Source organism: Schistocerca serialis, chromosome 5 (assembly GCF_023864345.2).
Source record: "Schistocerca serialis cubense isolate TAMUIC-IGC-003099 chromosome 5, iqSchSeri2.2, whole genome shotgun sequence".
Taxonomy (NCBI): domain Eukaryota; kingdom Metazoa; phylum Arthropoda; class Insecta; order Orthoptera; family Acrididae; genus Schistocerca; species Schistocerca serialis.
Window position 1 is genome coordinate 825947610 of NC_064642.1, and position 19776 is coordinate 825967385.

General features: G+C 44.4%; 1 protein-coding gene across 1 annotated transcript in view; it reads right to left on the bottom strand.

Moving 5' to 3' along the window:
- The window catches only part of LOC126481302 (odorant receptor Or2-like), a 113123-nt gene that overhangs the window by 1028 nt on the left and 92319 nt on the right, over positions 1 to 19776 (bottom strand). The window lies entirely within an intron of this gene.

Genomic DNA, 19776 nt, shown 5'->3' on the forward strand with positions numbered 1-19776 from the left:
ACTGCAGTTCACCCCAAATGTAGGCCTCCCAGTTTAAAAAATCTACTTTACCCAATCCGTAGTAACGAAGGAAGTTTGGGTTTAACGTCCCTCCGACATCGAGGTCATTACAGACGGAGCACAAGCTCGGATGGTGTCAAGGACGGGGAAGGAAGTCGGCCGTGTCCTTTTAAAGGGGCGATCCTGGTATTTAGGGAAAACACGGAAAACCTATATCAGGATAGCCGCCCTTCCGAATGAGAATCCAGTGTTCTAACCACTGCCCCACCTCGCTCGGTACCCAATCCGAGACAGGGATGTTGTTGTCCATATACTTCGAATTTCTCACACGAGTTGTAGGCCCCTCCCTTTTATGTCCGTTGTTTTTTCGAAGACAGTAGAAATCGGAGCATACAGACGATTTCACATCGCTAAAGTTTCGTTCTTAGTGTGAAACTCCCATGTGATACAGGTTATATTTCTTCTGAATATTCTCTCATCCAGTAAAAGAATCTATTCATATAAGCTTAATATCTGTTATGTCCTTCATCAGAGGACCAGAATATTAAACACATGTTTGGCTCCTGACGCAGTGCTAAGAGTATTCTGTATCACAGGGTGCCTGCTCACTTTCGAACTCTGGTAGGGTAGTCGAATGTCTCATCACCAAAGAAGTCTCTTGTTGTTGTTTTGATCTTCAGTCCGGAGACTGGTTTGATGCAGCTCTCCATGCTACTCTATCCTGTGCAAGCTTCTTCATCTCCCAGTACCTACTGCAACCTACATCCTTCTGAATCTGCTTAGTGTATTCATCTCTTGGTCTCCCTCTACGATTTTTACCCTCCACGCTGCCCTCCAATACTAAATTGGTGATCCCTTGATGCCTCATAACATGTCTGACGAACCGATCCCTGCTTCTAAATCTAGTTGTGCCACAAACTTCTCTTCTCCCCTATTCTATTTAATACCTCCTCATTAGTTATGTGATCTACCCATCTAATCTTCAGCATTCTTCTGTAGCACCACATTTCGAAAGCTTCTATTCTCTTCTTGTCCAAAGTATTTATCGTCCATGTTTCACTTCCATACATCGCTACACTCCATACAAATACTTTCAGAAATGACTTCCTGACACATAAATCTATATTCGATGTTAACAAATTTCTCTTCTTTAGATACGCTTTCCTTGCCATTGCCAGTCTACATTTGATATCCTCTCTACTTCGACCATCATCAGTTATTTTACTCCCTAAATAGCAAAACTCCTTTACTACTTTAAGTGTCTCATTTCCTAATCTAATTCCCTTAGCACGACCCGATTTAGTTAGACTACATTCCATTATCCTCGTTTTGCTTTTGTTGATGTTCATCTTATATCCTACTTTCAACACACTGTCCATTCCGTTCAACTGCTCTTCAAAGTCCTTTGCTGTCTCTGACAGAATTACAATGCCATCGGCGAACCTCAAAGTATTTATTTCTTCTCCACGGATTTTAATACCTACTCCGCATTTTTCTTTTGATTTCTTTACTGCTTGCTCAATATACAGATTGAATAACATCGGGGAGAGGCTACAATCCTGTCTCACTCCTTTCCCAACCACTGCTTCTCTTTCATGCCCCTCGACTCTTATAAGTGCCATCTGGTTTCTGTACAAATTGTAAATAGCCTTTCGCTCCCTGTATTTTACCCCTGCCACCTTCAGAACTTGAAAGAGAGTATTCCAGTCAACATTGTCAAAAGCTTTCTCTAAGTCTACAAATGCTAGAAACGTAGGTTTGCCTTTCCTTAATCTAGCTTCTAAGTTAAGTCGTAGGGTCAGTATTGCCTCACGTGTTCCAATATTTCTACGGAATCCAAACTGATCTTCCCCGAGGTCTGCTTCTACCAGTTGTTCCATTCGTCTGTAAAGAATCTGCGTTAGTATTTTGCACCCGTGACTTATTAAACTGATAGTTCGGCAATTTTCACATCTGTCAACACCTGCTTTCTTTGGGATTGGAACTATTATATTCTTCTTGAAGTCAGAGGGAATTTCGCCTGTCTCATACATTTTTCTCACTAGATGGTATAGTTTTGTCAGGACTGGCTCTCCCAAGGCTGTCAGTCGTTCTAATGGAATGTTGTCTACTCCCGGGGCCTTGTTTCGACTTAGGTCTTTCAGTTCTCTGTCAAACGCTTCACGCAGTATCGTATCTCCCATTTCATCTTCCTCTACATCCTCTTCCATTTCTATTATATTGTCCTAGAGTACAACACACCTGTACAGACCCTCTATACACTGTGGTCTAGCGGTTCTAGGCGCGCAGTCCGGAACCGACTGCTACGGTCGCAGGTTCGAATCCTGCCTGGGGCATGGATGTGTGTGATGTCCTTAGTTAGGTTTAAGTAGTTCTAAGTTCTAGGGGACTGATGACCACAGATGTTAAGTCCCATAGTGCTCAGAGCCATTTGAACCTCTATATACTCCTTCCACCTTTCTGCTTTCCCTTTTTTGCTTAGAACTGCATTCCATCTGAGCTCTTGATATTCATGCAAATGGCTCTTTTTTCTCCAAAGGTCTCTTTAATTTTTCTGTAGGCAGTATCTCTCTTACGTTTGTCCTCTAGCCATCCCTGCTTAGCCATTTTGCACTTCCTGTCGATCTCATTTTTGAGACCTTTGTATTTCTTTTTGCCTGCTTCATTTACTGCATTTTTATATTTTCTTCTTTCATCAATTAAATTCAATATATCTTCTGTCACCCAAGGATTTCTGCTAGCCCTCGTCTTTTTACCTACTTGATCCTCTGCTGGCTTCACTATTTCATCCCTCAAAGCTACCCATTCTTCTTCTACTGTATTTCTTTCCCCCATTATTGTCAATCGTTCCCTAATGCTCTGTCTGAAACTCTGTACAACCTCTGGTTCTTTCAGTTTATCCAGGTCCTATCTCCTTAAATTCCCACGTAACTTTGTACAGTCGGTAATACAGCTGATTTTACTACGATCGCCCTCACTCCCTGTGTAAGTGGGAGATTGGAATTTCATCAAAAGATTTCGCTGCAGGGAAGAAACGCCTCATTACGGCTCCATCTCCCAAACCATATCCATGCCATTCGCTTCCTCACGCCTGATGGCACGCCACCGATATAAAATATATTATTAATTAAACTGATCATGAAAGTCCCTTTGCATGGTGAGCAGTTCTTTACCTGCAGTCATATTACACTCGCCGGGTAACACAAATGGGACTCCCCGGAGGCAACATGATGTACTTTTCAAGGAACGCTACTGAGAAAGTTCACGGAACCGACATTTGAAGCTGATTGCAGGAGGATTCTACTGCTGCCAACATCCATTTCGCGTAAGGACAATGACGATAAGAAATTAGCTTTCGTATGGGGGCATGTAGGTGGTCTTTTGTCCCTTCGCTACATTTGCTAGTAGAATACGAAAGGAAATTACTAGTAGTGCTACAAAGTAGCCTCCGCCAAGCACAGCGAAATATGCATATAGATGTACATAGATGTGTGTTTAGTCTACCTATTAAGATGTCAGTCCATCCATTTATAGGCACAAAAATCTCACGGATGAATGTTGTTTCGTTGTTTATCGAGAAAACAAACGACGGAAGTTCTGTTGCTGGTTGTCTCTCAGTAAAAACCTTCGTATTAGCCTCTAATTTTCGCACTACAGTCACTTAGCGAGACGCGTGTGAGAGGCTGTAATACATTTGTCCACAAAACACATCAAAAGCGGTACAGAGCTCACCTCTCACAGCCCCTTTCGTCAGAGTATCGCTTACGCGCCATATTCCCACGAACCTTCTAGTGCATTTTGTATAGCGTTTGAATCCACCTGACTCTGACGAGTAACGGATGTCCCTCGCCAAGCCACAGGCCCAGACAATTCTTATGAAATCCTACAACGCTGGTACGGCGTTGTTCCATTTGTTAGAAAGTTGTCTATTCCCCCATTCGTTCAAATAGTTCAAATGGCTCTGAGCGCTATAGGACTTAACTTCTGAGGTCATCAGTCCCCGAAAACTCAGAACTACTTAAACCTAACTAACCTAAGGACATGACGCACATCCATGCCCGAGGCAGGATTCGAACCTGCGACTGTAGCAGTCGCGCGGTTCCAGACTGTAGCGCCTAGAACCGCTCGGCCACCCCGGCCGGTCCCCATGCGTCACTGGCTGTATAGAGAGCTATCACAATGAGAAAAAAAAACAGATTTTTTTTATGTTTGGTACTGTTATTAGTGATTCATAATCGATGACGTAGTAGAATAGTAGTAGGTCTCTTTGGCTATGTCAGATTTGATAGTTATATTTATGTATATTCATCTCCAACGCCCAGCATTCCTGAATCCTCTGCAAATCTCTACAAATTACTGGTGTCGGAAACCTGCTGTAGATAGGAGCCAAAATTTAAATACGTATTCCACAAACAACTACGCAGTCTGGACCATGTCGTGGCTGTGTTATCGCCTTCTTCCTTCCGTTTCCAGTCACACACGCAATGATAGGGTAAAAACGAAGTTCTATATAAAATGAAGGTCTGTATGTGGTGTCACCGCCAGACACCACACTTGCTAGGTGGTAGCCTTTAAATCGGCCGCGGTCCGTTAGTATACGTCGGACCCGCGTGTCGCCACTATCAGTGATTGCAGACCGAGCGCCGCCACACGGCGGGTCTAGAGAGACTTCCTAGCACTCGCCCCAGTTGTACAGCCGACTTTGCTAGCGATGGTTCACTGATAAATTACGCTCTCATTTGCCGAGACGATAGTTAGCATAGCCTTCAGCTACGTCATTTGCTACGACCTAGCAAGGCGCCATTATCATTTGCTATTTATCTTGTGATGCATGTACCGTCAGACCGATGTTCACCAATTATGGATTAAAGTTAAGTATTCCAGAAGCTACGTACCTTTTTTGCTAGTCTCTATTCCTTTAACTGTTCCAGACCTCACGCCAGCCTGCGTGAGCTTAAACGCGTGCCTTCAGCTTCCTCTCGTAGTGGCTTGGCTGTCTTGCCAAGTCACAACACTGTATATATATTAATATCCTCTATGATCGCTACACTGGATAAAGGTCTTTTAATGGTCAAGGAAGCATTACTGCTGCAGGTTTACTATACACTATACAATGCACAAAGAAAATGTGACTCATCTGCAATTCATCGACATCGAATGATTGTCCATAAATACACTATATGATCAAAAGCATCCGGACACATGGCTGAAAATCTCTTACAAGTTCGTGGCGCCCTCCATCGGTAATGCTGGAATTCAGGATGTTGTTGGACGACCCTTAGCCTAGATGACAGCTTCCACTCTCGCAGGCATACGTTCAATCAGATGCTGGAAAGTTTCTTGGGGAATGGCAGCCCATTCTTCACCGAGTGCTCCACTGAGGAGAGGTATCGATGTCACCCGATGAGGCCTGGCACGAAGTCGGCGTTCCAAAACATCTCAAAGGTGTTCTGTAGGATTCACGTCAGGAATCTGTGCAGGCCAGACCATTACAGGGATGTTATTGTCATGTAACCACTCCTCCACAGGCCGTGCATTATTAACAGATGCTCGATCATGTTGAAAGATGCAATCGCCATCACCGAATTGCTCTTCAACAGTGGGAAGCGAGAAGGCGCTTAAAATATCAATGTAGGCCTGTGCTGTGACAGTGCCACGCAAAACACCAAGGGGTGCAAGGCCCCTCCATGAAAAACACGACCACACCATAACATCACCGTCTCCGAATTTTAATGTTGGCACTTCACACGCTGTCAGATGACGTTCACAGGGCGTTCGCCGTACCCACGCCCTGCCATCCGATCGCCACAGTGTGTACCGTGATGCGCCACTCCACACAACGGTTTTCCATTGTTCAATCGTCCAATGTTTATACTTCTCGTACGAAGCGAGGCGTCGTTTGGCATTTACTGGCGTAATGTATGGCTAATGAGCAGCCGCTCGACAATGAAATCCAAGTTTTCTCACCTTCCGCCTAACTGTCTTAGTACTTGCAGTAGATCCTGACGCAGTTTGGAATTCCTTGGTGATGGTCTGGCTGTTACACATTACGACGCTTTTCAACTGTCGGCGGTCTCTGTCAGTCAACAGAAGAGATCAGCCTGTACGCTTTTGTGCTGTACGTGTCCCTTCACGTTTCCACTTCACTATCACATCGGAAGCAGTGGACCTATGATGTAGGTGACACCGAATCACCTGACTACGTTCGACGTCCGTGAGTTCCGCGGAGCGCCCCATTCTGTTCTCTCACGATGTCTAACGACTACTGAGGTCGCTGATATGGAGTACCTGGCAGAAGGTGGCAGCACAATGCACCTAATATGAAAAACGTATGTTTTTTGGGCTGTCTGGATACTTTTGTTCACATAGTGTATCATCATATCCGTGTCCTAATCTCCTTTATCGTATTCCAGTGATCACCACTCCAGATGTGCACGGCATAAGGGTGTCAGAGTCTTCGCTGATAGTATAGTGTTTGGTTTTCTCAATTGGGATACCTCTATAATTCAGTTCTAACAGCACGCCCTATCACAGAGCTTCCAACACACTACCCACTGAATCATTTACATTCGTGCAACAGCCTCACACCTCCACGATGAATGCAGAGCAAGTGTAACGGAAAGATTTAATCGCGGCATTGTTCATCCTTCCTCCATGTGTTCCTCTTGAGTGGACCGACCATGATCTATTCCGTCTTGAATAGAGCATATCCACGTGGCAGCACGCATATGTGTAGTGTAACTATTTATTTAGAAACAAACCCAGTACCTACACGCTTATCCGACTATCGTACATTTATTTATTTATTTACTCGTCAAGTTCCGTAGGACCAAATTGAGGAGCAAATCTCCAAGGTCATGGAAGATGTCAGTACAAGAAGTTACAACATAAAAGTAATAACAGATAAAAATAAAATGTTTATGAACCCGCAAAAGCCAACCAATAAATTTAAGTAAACGCTATCAACAAAACAACAAGAACCAGCTTTATTTTTCAAGGAACTCCCCTACAGAATAGGAGTGACCCATGAGGAAACTTTTCAATATCGATTTGAAAGCGCGTGGATTACTGCTAAGACTTTTGAATTCGAGGTGTAGCTTATTTAAATTGGATTCAGCAGTATAGTGCACCCCTTTCAGCACAAAGTCCGATCCAAAAGCAGGTTGGATTTCTGCAGAATATTAACTGAGTGAAAGCTGCTTATTCTTGGTAATAAGTTAATACTATTAACAAGAAATGACCGTAAGGAACATATGTATTGAGAGGTCAATGCATAATATCCAGACTCGTGAAGAGGGGTCGACAAGAGGTTCGTGAACTTACACCACTTCTTGCCCAAACCGCCGTTTACGAGCCAAAAATATCCTTTCAGAAAGGGAAGAGTTACTCCAAAATATAATACCACACGACATAAGCGAATGAAAATAAGTAAAGTAGACTAATTTTCGTGTTGAACGATCATTAACTTCAAAAACCGTTCGAATAGTAAAAATGGCAGCATTAATAATTTGAACAAGATCTTGACCGTGGGTTTTCCACAACAGTTTACTATCTATCTGAACACCTCACTAATCATATGCACATCCTGTGATATTAAAACGTTAGGTTATATTGAATTGTGTTAGAAACTGTAAAAGCTGAGTCTTACTGTGATATAACGTTAGTTTATTTCCTACAAGCCATAAACTTGTGTCATGAACAGCATCGAGATCCAATTAACGAACCAATACGAGCCACACCAAATCAATAACGATGTTTCTTCCAGCAGCAGCCGTTATTTAGTGAGTCTAACATCTCGGTCCAAAGTGTAGTGCCAAAGTCTCCAGGTGACACGCCAGGAGAAATTGTGGAAACTAGCTTCCTACACCGTCACTTCTTAGAGGGTAGGTTAGACCCCCTTAAAAATCAGTGCAAGTGAATTTGAGCCTGACGTACTCTACTTTAACTCGGCGACCAGTCCACAATATTTGGGCTGCTTCCCTTAGGATTCTAGCAAATGGAGCCGAACCCAGCATAAGCATTCGCATTCTTCTTCAGCTCCCTCCAGCTGCTTACTACTAGGTACTTAACGCTTCCGATGACAGTGTATTGGATTTCTACTCCTACCAATGTGCAGTAGATTTATTTACGTTCAGGTCAACTTCCATTAACAACACAAAACTTCCAATCTGCTTGCGAACAACTTTATGACCTGCAGACATTCCACATATAAAACAAATACGCCGCGAGCCACTGTACAATGCTTGGAACAGGGTACATCGCACCAGCCTTGTCGATTACCCGTACATCTCAATCTCACGCTCAGATCGAGTAAAGAAATTATTGTCTGTATACTTGCATACATACCCTAGTCCAGCCTTATTTTCCCAGAGGAAGTAAGTCGTCTATTCTAGACCATTTTTTTCTTGTTACGTATTCAAACGGAGTATACCAACCTGTATGATCCTAGGAGCATCCACATGGTGATTCTGCATCGCTGAGCAGTCAGGAAACACGAGTAGACGTGGCCGCACAGAATTGCACTCGATGATTAAAGTCATCACCATGTGATAGCTGATGTAGCGACACATGAAACGGTTGAAAGCGGTGACGATGCAGTATGCGCATGACACTACTTTGACTCAGTCCACCGGCTCTCGCAATGTCCCGTGTACTCATGTGTGGGTTCATGGCAACAGCAGCTAACACACCAACTGGACCCGCTTCTCCTGTGACGGGCCTGTTACGGACCCGTTTGCGTGCTACGACCATACCTGTTGCATACAGTTGGCGGTAGATGTTTTGCAATGTGCGGCACGTTGGATGCTCTCTGTCCGGGTACCGTTCTGCATACACCCTGCAGGCTTCAGCTGCATTTCGTCGACACTCACCATAGATGAGTATCATCTCCGCCTTTTCAGAGTTCGAATACACCATGGTCACAGTTCCTACAACACTACGCTATCACAGACGTCTGGTAACACGGTGTACTACAGCTGGTCTGCGTGCGGAGACAAACGCAGAATAACAATAGCAGTAAGCGCTACATGCGGACACTGCGACAGCTAGACCAAACCACAACAGTGCACTACAGCCACACTCGTAAACACGGTCGTCATCGTAAACATGTCCCTGCAGATACTGCTCGCCGACCGTGGCCCGTGTTTGTTACAACACGCAACTGAACGTCGGAGGTTTCAAGCGTCAACTTTAGGTTACAATATCTCCGGATGTAATTAACATTTTACAGTGCAACAAACGGCACTGATTACGTATTTGTTTATATGTTCAGATGTGCTAACAAAACTAACGTGGTTCCATTTAAAAAACGTAGGTTTGTGTTAAAAAACATACTTCCGTGCATTTTTGTATGGTTTGTATTAAACAATTACACTAGCCCCTCTCGTCACGTTCGGTCTGTGGAATCGGTTCGTCAGTATTTGATGTGGTTTACGAAATATATCCAGCGGTAACGTTAGGTGACTCACCCAGTATATATATAGGGTGGTCAGAAAACGTCTGAAACGCATGTTGTGATGTTGTAGGGCAGATTGTACTGAGACATAAATGTTTAGACAAAAATGCGATACGTTGCGCCGGTTCCGAGTTATTTAGCATTGAAGTTAGCCAACCGGGGCATCGCGCGCTCACATTCAAGCGGCCTGCCAAGGGCAGTGTTACCTAACGAGTGCTTTGTTTGGTTAGCAGAAACGAATTCGCGCGCGCAACGACCGTATCGGCTAACATCAATGCTAAATAACTCGGAAACGGTGCAAGGTATCGCATTTTTTCCTTAACATTTATGTCTAAGTACAATCTGACCTACAACATCACGACAAGCGTTTCAGACATTTTCTGACCACCGTATATATATATATATATATATATATATATATATATATATATATATATATATACAAACCATGGACCTTGCCGTTGGTGGGGAGGCTTGCGTGCCTCAACAGATAGCCGTACCGTAGGTGCAACCACAACGAAGGGGTATCTGTTGAGAGGCCAGACAAGCGTGTTTCCTGAAGAGGGCAGCAGCCTTTTCAGTAGTTGCAGGGGCAACAGTCTGGATGATTGACTGATTTGGCCTTGTAACACTAACCAAAACGGCCTTGCTATTGTGGTACTGCGAACGGCTGAAAGCTAGGGTAAACTACAGCCGTAATTTTTACCGAGGGCATGCAGCTTTACTATATGATTAAATGATGGTGGCATGGAAGTAAAATAGTCCCCCATTCAGATCTCAGGGCGGAGACTAATCGAGAGGACGCCGTTATCAGGAGAAAGAAAACTGGCGTTCTACGGAGCGTGGAATGACAGATCCCTTAATCGGGCAGGTAGGTTAGAAAATTTAAAAAGGGAAATGGATAGGTTAAAGTTAGACATAGTGGGAATTAGTGAAGTTCGGTGGCAGGAGGAACAAGACTTTTGGTCAGGTGAATACAGGGTTATAAATACAAAATCAAATAGGGGTAATGCAGGAGTAGCTTTAATAACGAATATGAAAATAGGAGTGCGGGTAACCTACTACAAAAAGCATAGTGAACGCATTATTGTGGCCAAGATAGACACGAAGCCCACGCCTACTACAGTAGTACAAGTTTATATGCCAACTAGCTCTGCAGATGATGAAGAAATTGATGAAATGTATGATGAGATAAATTATTCAGGTAGTGAAGGGAGACGAAAATTTAATAGTCATGGGTACTGGAATTCGACAGTAGGAAAAGGAAGAGAAGAAAACGTAGTAGGTGAATATGGATTAGGGTTAAGAAATGAAAGAGGAAGCCGCCTGGTAGAATTTTGCACAGAGCATAACATAATCATGGCAAACACTTGGTTCAAGAATCATGTCCCGGGTTCGATTCCCGGCGGGGTCTGGGATTTTCTCTGCCTCGTGTTGACTGGGTGTTGTGTCATGTCCTTAGCTTAGTTAGGTTTAAGTAATTATAAGTCCTAGGGGACTGATGACCATAGATGTTAAGTCTCATAGTGCTCAGAGCCAAGAATCATGAAAGAATGTTGTATACATGGAAAAACCCCAGAGATACTAGAAGGTTTCAGATAGATTATATAATGGTAAGACAGAGATTTAGGAACCAGGTTTTAAATTGTAAGACATTTCCAGGGGCAAATGTGGACTCTGCCACAATCTATTGGATATGAACTGTAGATTAAAACTGAAGAAACTGAAAAAAATGTTGGAATTTAAGAAGACCGGACATGGATAAAGTGAAATAACCAGAGGTTCTACAGAGTGTCAGGGAGAGCATAAGGGAACGATTGACATCAATGGGGGAAAGAAATACAGTAGAAGAAGAATGGGTAGCTTTGAGGGATGTAATAGTGATGGCAGCAGAGGATCAAGTAGGTAAAAAGACGAGGGATAGTAGAAATCCTTGGGTAACAGAAGAGATACTGAATTTAATTGATGAAAGGAGAAAATACAAAAATGCAGTAAATGAAGCAGGCAAAAAGGAATACAAACGTCGCAAAAATGAGATCGACAGGAAGTGCAAAATGGCTAAGCAGGGATAGCTAGAGGACAAACGTAAGGATGTAGAGGCTTATCTCACGAGGGGTAAGGTAGATATTGCCTACAGGAAAATTAAAGAGATCTTTGGAGAAAAGAGAACCACTTGCATGAATATCAAGAGCTCAGATGGAAACGCAGTTCTAAGAAATGAAGGGAAAGCAGAAAGGTGGAAGGAGTTTAGAGGGTCTATACAGGGGCGATGTTCTTGAGGACAATATTATGGAAATGGAAGAGGATGTAGATGAAGATGAAATGGGAGATATGATACTGCGTGAAGAGTTTGACAGAGCACTGAAAGATCTGAGTCGACACAGAGCCCCCGGAGTAAACAACATTCCATTAGAACTATTGACAGCCTTGGGAGAGCCAGTTGTGACAAAACTCTACCATCTGGTGAGCAAGATGTATGAGACAGGCGAAATACCCTCTGACTTCAAGAAGAATATAATAATTCCAATCCCAAAGAAAGCAGGTGTTGACAGGAGTGAAAATTACCGAACTATCAGTTTAATAAGTCACAGCTGCAAAATACTAACATCAATTCTTTACAGACGAATGGAAAAACTGGTGGAAGCCGACCTCGGGGAATATCAGTTTGGATTCCGTAAAAATATTGGAACACGTGAGGCAATACTGACCTTACGACTTATCTTAGAAGAAAGATTAAGGAAAGACAAACCTACGTTTCTAGCATTTGTAGAGTTAGAGAAAGCTTTTGACAATGTTGACTGGAATACTCTCTTTCAAATTCTGAAGGTGGCAGGGGTAAAATACAGGGATCGAAAGGCTATTTACGATTTGTATTGAAACCAGATGGCGGTTATAAGAGTAGAGGGACACGATAGGGAAGCAGCGGTTGGGAAGGGAGTGAGACAGGGTTGTAGCCTCTCACCAGCGTTATTCAATCTATATATTGTGCAAGCTGTAAAGAAAACAAAAGAAAAATGCGGAGTAGGTATTAAAATCCATGGAGAAGAAATAAAAACTTTGAGGTTCGCCGATGACAATGTAATTCTGTCAGAGACAGCAAAGTTCTCAGAAGAGCAGTTGAACGGAATGGGTAGTGTCTTGAAAGGAGAATGTAAGATGAACATCAACAGAAGAAAAACGAGGATAATGGAATGTAGTCGAATTAAGTCGGGTGATGCTGAGGGAATTAGATTAGGAAATGAGACACTTAAAGTAGTAAAGGAGTTTTGCTATTTGGGGAGCAAAATAACTGATGATGGTCGAAGTAGAGAAGATATAAAATGTAGACTGGCAATGGCAAGGAAAGCGTTTCTGAAGAAGAGAAATTTGTTAACATTGACTATTGATTTAAGAGTCAGGAAGTCGTTTCTGAAAGTATTTGTATGGAGTGTAGCGATGTATGGAAGTGAAACATGGACGATAAATCATTTAGGCAAGAAGACAGTAGAAGCTTTCGAAATGTGGTGCTACAGAAGAATGTTGAAGATTAGATGGGTAGATCACATAACTAATGATGAGGTACTGAATAGGATTGGGGAGAAGAGGGATTCGTGGCACAACTTGACTGGAAGAAGGGATCAGTTGGTCGGACATGTTTTGAGGCATCAAGGGATCACCAATTTAGTACTGGAGGGCAGCGTGGAGGGTAAAAATCGTAGAGGGAGACCAAGAGATGAATAGACTAAGCAGATTCAGAAGGATGTAGGCTGCAGTAGGTACTGGGAGATGAAGAGGCTTGCATAGGAGAGCTGCATCAAACCAGTCTCAAGACTGAAGACCACAACAACTATATATATATATATAGTGGCGGTTGACGACTAAGTACGTCTTCATCTAAGTCTCGAATAATCTGTCATCGAAGAAAAGCATCTAGCTAACTGTAACTCTCTCTCCATCATATTGCTGCAGGGACAAAGAAATTGCCTCGTCGTTGCACTACTATAGGCATTCTGCAGACACCTTACCCCGACACTAATGCTACCCCTCCATCAGACGGGTGCTGGGCTACTGCATGTGTCTCGTCGACCATGTTGGAGTGTTTTGCGAGTGTCTTTCTAGGGTAATGCTGCTGGAATTTACCATGTGTCTCACCACGGAATATCTTCTCTGTCTCCAAGGCACAGTTGTCAACTTTCTTTAACTCTCGAACCATCTTACTGTTGCTGGATCAGTAACCTTGCTTCGGCTTTGCATTACTGTAGGCATTCAGCAGTCGCCTTACCACGACACTAGTTCTGCCCCTCAGGGACAGCCTCTCTCCACCACAAGGGTGCACAGCTACTGCACGAGTCTCTGTCACACTGCTGCATGTGTATTTCTGTTGTACCGTAGTTTTCATTAGGCTAGGGTCACACCGTGGAATCCGTTCTGGGTGTCTACCATTCTTTCTGCTACACACAGCTGACGGCTTTCTATAATTCTCTCCCCATCGAATTGTTCCTCTGACACAGCATTCACTTGGCCGCTGGGCTGCTGGAGTACTCTAATTGTCTCGTCGACATTGTTGGAGTATTTCTGCAAGTGCATGACTATGAGAATTATGCTGGAATTTAGCACCGGTCTCACCACAGAACCTGTTCTGGGTGCCCAATAACCTGTGTCTGATGCAGAATTCCTATCTTACTGCATCTCTCATGCCACTTTATTCTTGCTGGGACAGAGAAATTGCTTCGCCTTTGCACTAGTACAGGATTCTACAGAGGTCTTTCAGTGACCCTGCCAATGCCGTTCTAAAAATGCTTGTCCATCACGCCGTTTCAGGGCAACTGCAAATGTCAATCCACCACACTGCTGTGCGCGACGGCTCCTATCAATATGCATTTTCTCTCCACCATACCACATCTGGGTGTAAAATACTTCGTAACCGAGGCCGAGCTGTCGGCTTACTGTAACTCTCACTCCCTCAGATAGACCCTGGGACACAGAAGTTACTTCGCCAGGCATTCTTATACGCGTCGCCATCACACTGTGGCTGCCCATTAGCACTCACTTCTCCATCTCACGTGAACTGGCCTACAGCAAGTGTGTGTCTGACACTGCTGAGCTTATTTTTCAAGTGAGTTTCCCCGAGACTGCAGCGGGAAATTTGGTTGGGTCTCACCATGAAACGTCGTCGGGGTGTCCAGCAGTCTTTCTGTGAGGAAAAGCTGATGACTTGTTGTAACTTTCTCCTCATTACCTTGGTACTGGAACACAGCAATCTCTTCGCCTTTGCAACAGAACAGTCACTCTGCAATGGCGTCAGTATGACAGTCCCGCTACCGTTTTGTTATTGCCTCTCCATGATACGGCTGCTGGCCTGGTGCACCAGTCTCCTCGACACTCTTATAGTACTGTTCCAAGTGCCCATGAATTCTAATGCTGCAGGCAATTAGGGAAGGCCTCGCCATGAAGCCCCTTCTGGGTCTCCAATAATCTGTGTTCGAGGCTTACTGTAACACCCTTTCCATCGCATTGCTGCAGGGACATACAAATTGCTTCGCCATCGCATTATTACAGGCTTTCTCCTGATGCCTCACAGTGACTCTAATGCTGCCCCCTCATTAATTGCCTTTCCATGATACAGGTGCTGGGCAACTGCAAGAGTCCCTACCACGCTGCTGGTGTCGTTCTGCATGTGTATTTCTATTATACTGCTGCTTGTATTAGACAATGGAAGTTCTGGGTCTCCAATAATCTGTCTCCGAGCTTCCTGTAACGCTCTGTGGATCACATTGCTGCAGGGACCTAGAAATTGCATCGCCGTTGCACTACAATAGGCATTTTCGAAACGCGCTCGCCATGTCAGTAATACTACCCCGATGCTATTGCCTCTCCATCACATAGGTCATGACCTACTACTTATGTATAGATGACACCTTCCGAGTCATTATGCTAGTGAATATCCATGATACTGCCGCTGGATTTTGGCTACGGTCACACAAAGGATCCTCTTCTGGGTGTCCTGTAGTTTGTTACCAGGGCACAGCTGTCGACTTACTGTAACCCTCAGACACATAAACCGCTTTGCATTCGTACTAGCACAGGCATTCTGCAGATGCCTCACAATGACAGCAGTTCTGCCCCTCAGGAACTGCCTATCCATTAGACAGATACTGGGCTCCTGCAAGAGTCCCAGTCACGCGGCTGCAATCATTCTGCAATTTTATTTCTGATATACTGCTTCTGGTCAAGGCTTGGGTCAAAGCATGGAAACTCTTCTGGGTGTCCAGCACACTTTCGGCGACACAAAGCTGACGGCTTTCTATTATTCTCTCCCCATCGCATTGCTCGTGGGACAAAGTAATCTCATCGCCATTGCAATACAGTGGGCACTCTGCAAACGTCGTATTATTGTGCTGGCGCTCAGTTATGCCCCTGCATTGCACGGTTGCTGGCCTACTGCAAGTGTCTCATCGACATTGTTGGAAAGTGATTCGATGTCTTTCTATGAGAATGCTGCTGTAATTGAATGTTGCCCCCAAGGAACTGCCCCTCCATCAGGTTGGTGCTGCCGCATTGCACATGTCTCGATGACACTGCTGTGACACTGCTGGTGTATATCTGTGTTACAGACGTTGGCACTCGGCTACTGTCTCTCCATGGAAGATCTGTTTCTCCAGTGGTTTGTAAACGACTCACAGCTGGGGGCTTACTTTAGCCCTCATACCCTGAGATTTACGCTGGAAGACATAAGTTCCCTCGCCGTCAGACTACCACAATCCTTCTGCAGACGCCTAACCGTGGTGCTATGGTTGGCCTTAAGGAATCGCCTCTCCATTTGACGTGTGCTGTCCTACAGGAAGTGTCACTAAGACACTGTTGGAGTCCTCCTGGAAGTGCGTCTCTCGTAGACTGCTGCTTGCATACTGCTGGGGTGTGACCTTCGAACATCTTCTGTATGTCCAGCAATATTACTGCAAGACAACACTGATATCTCGCTGCAAATTTCTCCCGTTCATCTTGCTCCTGGGACACAGTAATTGCATCGTCGTCGCAAAAATATAGTCGTATTTGTGAGTTAACGAGCTCTCATTTAAGTATTTGGCTGAAAGAGTCAACCTTCAGGAATTGTGAAACGAACCCTGTCGTGCAGGGCCGGATGCCACAAAGGGCACAGATTCACCACGAGATAGGGAAACTCATAGGCGTCTATTGTCTGTTGAGGCCTAAGCGCTGTAGTGTGCGAGTGAGACAGACGGGAATCTACGTCATAGGGAAACCCAGTAGAAGGCCTTTGTCGCCGAGGAGACGTAGCAGTGTTAAATAAGGCGCACCTAAGATCGGCTATAAAGACGCCTCCCTATGACACTCCCGCTACCGTTATGTTGTTGCCTCCCCATAGCACGGCTGCTGGCCGACTGGAAGTGTCTGGTCAACATTGTTGGGTATTGGTGCGAATGCCTTTCTGAGACAAATGCTGCTCGAATTTAACACTGGATTCCCATGAAAATTCTTGTAACAGCTGCTTTGTCTAACACGTGGTTATACACGAACTTCATTTGTAACAGCTCCCCTCATGATGTAGGTAGGGTGTCATTAAATTTTGAAATCCAAACTCGGCGGTGTTGCAGAGTATTTGGGTCTGGGAATACAGAGTACTACAGTACCGAAATGAAGTGTTTCCGACAGACTTCGTCTTCTGTTGTCGTGACCGTAGTTTTGTTAACGGAGCTCGGATCTGAGATTGTACACGAGCGCTTCCATATGACGGAGTTCGTCATGTTCTTGACTTTGGTTTGTGTCCGTTCCCCCATATATTACGTTTTCGCGTCTGGCTCCCTCGCGCACGTTCACTTGCATCAGGTGATTTAGCAACTCACGGTTTCTCTTATTTATGTCGTTCTGCGTCTGTTTAAATCGTAATAGTGACTGCACCTCTGCGCTGTCATTTAAACAACAGGCAGTGTCCTACAAATTCATTTTCTCTCCACTCAGACGCAATTTCGACTGTCAAAGTCAGAACGTCTACTTTCTGCGTGACTTGTGCCGTTACAGTTTCCAAGTGCTCTTCACATACGCGTTCTGTGGCTTATTTAACTTCTTACGGATTTACTACAATCTCAGAGCGCCCTTGCAAGTCGATTCGATTTTCTATTCGCTCGGTAATTTCCTCCATATCTTCTCGTATTTTACCGACTTCGGTACTTATGCCCCTTTTACTTGATTGATTCTCTGTCACCAACGCATTCACGCGGGTTTCGAGTTGACCAAACTTTTGTGTTTGTTCCCCAAATCTTTGTTCCTGCCTATCGAACTGTTTATTCAAGTCTTCTGCTATGGCACCAATTATGTTTGTTAAATCTTCCGAAACTCGTTTCTGTTCTTCCGAACTTTGTTTCTGCTGCTCCAAGTTACGGTCTTGTACTTGCACGAGTTTAAGAATTTCTCCTAAGATATCATTGTCGGTACCACCGGTAACCGCGAATATTGGTTGCGCGCCTTCTACTCACGCCGCCCGGTTCTGAGTTTGACCTTGCGGAAGCGTGCTCCCGGCCACCCCCGCCTGCTCGGAGGACTCGAGCCCGCCGGTGTGCTCTTTTGTGCACCCCTGCACACCAGCACTGGTGTCTGTCGCACCAGCAACGCTGTGATTTCAACATCGTTATCGATGCTGTAACACGACACAAAACTGAATTGTGGATGCCTGAAAAAGAGGTTTGATTAGTATATTCTATCACTACTGACTGCGCAATCGGAAGAAACAGGAGTTCCAATGAAAATCCTGGCTAAGGGTCGACCACATGCGAGCTCCCTTATGACGACAATACTTTTTTGTTAGCAGTTCGTTAACTCTGCCTGTCTGTTCTATATATACTCACTATTATTGAATTTATAATGGCAGGCTAAGAAGGGATTTGCTTACTTTTGATAGCAGGATTTTTCCTACTTGTTATATGGCATGCTGTGATAAAATATATTAACTATGTAGCCATCTTACTTACATATCATGGCTTTAAGTCACATCAACCTGACACACTTGTATGTCGTTCTCTTTTTTTTTTTTTTTTTTCTTCTTTATTGATTTTAGATTCCCCCACCTGGGGACGGGCGTGCTGACAGCCGCTTAATACACTGCTCTACAGTCGAAAGAAATGTTAAACAAACAATGGTGAAAGAACAAACAATATAAAAAGGCGATAAAACGGTGATTTTGTTAATAACAGTAAAATGGATAAAGTTGCAGAACTTAAAATATAAAAATACGGCGTTGACGATGCGGATGAAGACACACAGGAAGGAGACAGGCAGTATTAAAAAACATGGCGACTCTCTGGTTTCTGCTCGCATGAGATAAAAACACAACTAGTGACAATATGGTGGCTGTTTGCAACAATGACAGGGGACGCACAACACTGAACACTCGCTTAAAACAGCACTGTAGAGGCGACATGGTGGCAGATGGGGGGCGTGGGGGAGAACCCAGACCGATGAAAGGGAAAAAGGTGGAGGAGAGGATGGGGAAAAAAGGGGGGAAGCCGATGAAGGGATTTGTATGTCTTTTTTTTTCCTTTATTGAGTTTCAATTCCTCCCCAAGGATGCGGGCTTGGCAGCAGCTTAGTACAACGCTCTTCAGCTTACAGAATTTGGAAACCAGAAGAAGAAGATTAAACAATAAAAGCAGGCGATAAAAACTGTGACTTAAATTTTAAAATGGTGGAAAATTGTCGAAGGTAAAACATAAGACAAAGGAGCAATGCTAATAAAATACACAGGAAGCAGACAGGTAAAACAATAGACAGACAATTAAAAAAAAAACACGGCGCCAGTCTGGTTTCTGTCTGCAAGAAATATAAAAATCGCACCCAGTGGCAGTATGATTTCTGTTCGCAACACTTTGGAAAAGACGCACAACACTGAACACACATTTAAAACACTGCACTAAAAAGTAGGCAAGAAGATGTCACACCACAGCCAAGGTCAGATGGGGGGGGGGGGGGAGAAAAAGGGGGAAGGAGAGAGAAAACGAAGTGGGGGAAGGAGCTGATGGAGGGAGTGGACTCAAAAGAGGGAGGGGGCAGGGCAGACGTGAGAGGGAGTGGGGAAAGGCAGAGGAGGGGAATTCAAAAGGATTCAGGAAAGAGAAGGGAGGCAGAGAGGGTAGGTGGGAGAAAAACAGGATGGAAGGGGGAAGATGGAAAGAGGAAGGGAGGGGATCAGAGTTGATAGGAAATGGAGGGAGAGAGGGCATTTTCGGGAAAGGACAAGAAGAGTGTTGGGGTGGAGGGTAGGGGGGACACAATGGTGAAGGAGTAGCAGAGAGTGGGTGTTGGAGAGGAGGAGCAACCAGGGGATGAGGGGG